This window comes from Prosopis cineraria, unplaced genomic scaffold (genome assembly GCF_029017545.1).
Source record: "Prosopis cineraria cultivar Desert tree isolate PC_DT_omini unplaced genomic scaffold, ASM2901754v1 PC11, whole genome shotgun sequence".
In the NCBI taxonomy this organism is placed as follows: Eukaryota; Viridiplantae; Streptophyta; class Magnoliopsida; order Fabales; family Fabaceae; genus Prosopis; species Prosopis cineraria.
This window is the reverse complement of record NW_026555342.1, coordinates 25,999,141-26,003,690: the sequence shown is the minus strand read 5'-3', so window position 1 is coordinate 26,003,690 and position 4,550 is coordinate 25,999,141. Positions and strand designations below refer to the sequence as shown.

The window sequence follows — 4,550 nt, the reverse complement described above, 5'->3', positions numbered from 1 at the left end:
TGGAATGCATTATGAGAGAAAGAGACAAATTGTCCGTGGCAAGTTGGAAGAAATACACTTAAATTTGATCCACTCGTGTTGAATTTATGAGAACTATCTCGTAACTTATGGAATGGGTTTCCCTTGACTCCAGTGCTCGGTTGACTTGGACAGTGACGCGTCACAAGAAATAGTGTATGGAATATGAATGGGTGATGATAGTTATAGCTTTTAAATATAAAGTACAGCAGAAAACCCTCTCTCTATCACACACTCTCTCTTATATATATATATATATATAGTACCATAAGAAGAGGCTTCAATTTTGATTTCATTTAAGGCGTTTCTGATCATGAAGTTAGCAAACGGGATAGTTCTCATCTGTCTTATATTCTTCTCTTACCACTACTTGTTTTGCGCAGCTTCTGATGCAATAACCATCGGCAAACCCATTAGAGATGGAGAACTTCTTATTTCTAAAGAAAGAAAGTTTGCTCTTGGGTTCTTCGCTCCTGGCAAATCGAGCTCTCGCTATGTTGGAATATGGTACTATAACTTGCCAAAGAAAACTGTTGTTTGGGTGGCAAACAGAGACAATCCCATCACTGACACCTCTGGAGTTCTCTCCCTCAGCGCAGATGGGAATCTTATACTCCACCACAATAACACCAACTTCCCCATCTGGTCCACGAATGTTTCTGTCACTTTTCCAAGTACCAGAGTTATGGCTCAACTATCTGATATAGGTAATCTTGCGATAATTCAAAACGACTCCAAAGTTGTGTTCTGGCAAAGCTTTGATCATCCCACCGACACCTTTCTTCCATATGGCAAACTGGGTTTCAACAAAAGAACTGGTCAAGACTGGTTCTTGCAGTCATGGAAGACAGATGACGATCCTGCAACAGGAAGCTTCTCAGCTAGGTTCAATACTTCTGGCAAACCTCAGTTGTTTCTGTACAAACAAAATGTTCCAGTGTGGCGAATTGGATCCTTCAATGGAGAAATACTTGTGGGTCTGACGGCTTTGAAACGATTAATGGTGTATACTTTCAATGTCTCTGTTATGGAAGATGATAGCGAGGTTAGAGTCGTGTATCATGCCTTGGACAACGCCTCCATATTCAAGATTGTAGCTATTCCATCTGGATACATGCAAACGCATAAATGGGATTATGCAAAGAAAGATTGGACGCGATATGGATCTTATCCAGAAGTGGACTGTGACATATATGGAACTTGCGGACCCAATAGCAACTGTGACTCTTATAACTATGGCTACAACAAGTGTTCTTGCCTGCCTGGGTTTGAACCCAGAAACCCAACTGATTGGTATGAGAAGAATGATCAATCAGCAGGTTGTGTGAGGAAGAAAGGACCACCCTTGTGCAGAAATGGAGAAGGCTTTGTTAAAGTAGAAAGTGTCAAGATTCCTGATACATCTATAGCAAGTGTTAGAAAGGGTTTGAGCATGGAGGAATGTGAACAAGAGTGCTTGAGAAACTGTTCTTGCACTGCCTACGCCGCTGCAGATGTGAGAAATGGAGGAAGTGGGTGCTTAGGATGGCATGGGACTCTGATGGACACCATGGTATTAAATGAGGAAGGCCATGATTTATATGTTCGTGTTGATGCCATTGAACTAGGTAGATATACTACTCTTAATTTCTGTATTTGTTCCCTGTTTTTCATTTTACTTTTTGTTGAACACTTTCTTGTTTCCCTTTTCTCAGCAAACTATAATAGGAAACTGAAAGGAACACTTCTACGTCTGAATGGTGGGAATTCTGACAGCTACTCTGGTTGTAATTATTCTTCTGGTTTCCCTGTGTGTTTATTACTTTTGGATGAAGAAAAAGAGAGGTGCCTACTACTTTTCCCTTCTTTATTTCTCTCGGACGAGTTATGATGTTTTTAGTATCCAAGAAAAGTTATGAATTTAACAAGAAAAATATGAAATAAATGATTTCAACTAATTTTACGTGGAGTGAAAACATGAAATAAATTGCCTTTTAAATGCTATAGCTCGTTTAAGATATCCGTAATCTTATTGCGTCCTCTTGTTTTTGCTTATTCTAGATAAAATGGCTGAGCAACAAATAAACATAGAATCTCCCTCTGAAGAAGAGCATGGTGAAAATAGAACCCAAGCAAGCTTACCATTTTTCAACATTAAAACCATACTGGCTGCTACAAATAGTTTTTCAATTGAGAATGAGTTAGGGCGTGGTGGATTTGGCTCTGTCTACAAGGTAAGTGAAATCTTATAAGAATGCAACTTCCTTTAATCTAGTTATATTTTAATTCTTATGAGAGTAATATCTTATGTAATGCTAATGTTGATAGTCTTGCACAAGTATATGATATACTAGAACTTTGATATTTCAGGGCATATTAGTTAATGGACAAGAAATAGCAGTGAAAAGATTGTCTAAAGGTTCAGGACAAGGGACTCAAGAGTTCAAGAATGAAATTAAACTGATTGCTAAATTGCAGCACAGGAATCTTGTAAGGTTGCTTGGATATTGCATTCATAAAGAAGAAAGGATGTTGATCTATGAGTACCTTCCCAACAAAAGCTTGGACTTCTATCTTTTTGGTGTGTCCTCCTTTTTTTTCTCCGACTAGACATGTTATATAGATGAGGTTTGAAAAATGAGACACTATTTATGACTTATGAATAGTGTAACTTGATGTAGATTTTTATATATATATATATATATATATATATTTTGATATGTTGATAATTGGTTGGAATAAATAACTCAATTTTCATCCCTAAATAAATTAGAGAAGCATTTGATCAAAAACTGTTTTATTATTACATTACCATCATGTCTTTCTTATTTAATTTGTACGTGTACTTGAGAGGACATTTGGAGTTGATTAGTTTCCCACCATTTTTCAGTATTAAGAAGCTTTTCTGGTTGATTTCAGATATGAATCAAAGATTATCTTTAGATTGGGATAAGCGTGTTCATATTATTTTTGGAATTGCTCGAGGTCTTCTTTATCTTCATCATGATTCAAGATTGAAAATAATCCACAGAGACCTTAAATCTAGCAATGTTCTCTTAGATGCTACAATGAACCCCAAAATTTCAGATTTTAGTATGGCTAGAATATTTGGAGAGGACCAAATCCAAGCAAGAACAAGTAGAATTGTTGGGACATAGTAAGGACCAAATTCTTTTTCATCTCCTGAAAGAAGAAGAAAGATTGATTTGCACAATGATACATTATAATTATTTTGAGTTGTTGCAGTGGTTATATGTCTCCAGAATATGCCATGGCAGGACAATATTCAACAAAGTCCGATGTCTTTAGCTTCGGTATTCTTTTATTAGAGATTATTAGTGGTAGAGAAACACAGATATTGGGAAGGAAGGATCATCCTTGAATTTGATTGGACAGGTAAAACTAAAAATCTATGAGGATGAAATATACACTAAACTATTTTTTTTTTGCCATGTCCTCCCATATTTTACCTTAAAAGCCTAATGAGAAACTGATAATTGTATAATATTTCATTAACTTGCAGGTATGGGACTTGTGGCAAGAAGGAAAGGCCTTGAAATAGTAGACTCAACACTTGGCGAATCATATCCTGTTGATGTTGTCCTAAGATATATCAAAACAGGGCTCTTGTGTGTGCAAGAAAGTGCCGTCCATAGGCCATCCATGTCAGAAATTATTGTCATGCTTGGCAATGAAGTAAGCCTTCCCTCGCCTCAAAAGCCTGCATTCCTATTAAATTCTAATAATTTGCATTCAGAGGCTTCAACATCTAGAGAAGCTTCAGCTAATGTCCTCACTGATTCTACAATTAGTGGTCGATAATGATAAATTGGACATGCATAACCTTTGAATGATTTGAAGTGAAGTGAGAAAAGAGATAGACACGAAATGATGAGCCTCTGTTTTAACAAGTCTCTCATAAAAGTAGGATCCAATTATGTTATATGTATGTTTCTCCTTACTTTACGTGAAGCCACTTCAAATCCATGTTGACCATGAATTAGGTATGAGTACATTGTGCTTTAGTAACAAGTATATATGCCATTTTAGAATTTTTGATTCAAAAATAGGATTTTAAAATGTATTCTACTATTAATGCATGACAAGCATGTCTTTATAAATATAACTTAGGTTATCTTTACCTGTTCTTTTACTACTCATTTGTGGTCCCTCTAGCTAGTGATGAAAAATTGAAGATTATCATGCCATCACCTCCACCACCATGCAGTTTTGCAGACATAGGGATAGTGAAATTTTCAATATATATATATATATATCAGTGATTTAAAAACTAGACTAAATTGAATGTCGGACCATCGATTGGAGCCATTAATGGCTTGGTTTGGACAAAAAAATTGTTTTCATGATTGAGTTGGATTGAATCGGAGTTGAGTCGCTATAAAGTTGAAAACAAAGTTAAATTAGGAACTAAAGTGGTTTTTATAAAACCAAATGGTTTTAAACATAATATGAAAAAAATTTTAAAAAATATAAAAATTCAAAAATTAGGTCGTATGAAAATACAATTTTATTTTTAGATAATTCACCTATGT

General features: G+C 35.6%; 1 pseudogene; it reads left to right on the top strand.

Moving 5' to 3' along the window:
- The first annotated feature begins 226 nt into the window (after nucleotides 1-226).
- Nucleotides 227-4,211, top strand: LOC129285041 (G-type lectin S-receptor-like serine/threonine-protein kinase RKS1; annotated as a pseudogene).
- Nucleotides 4,212-4,550: the final 339 nt, after the last annotated feature.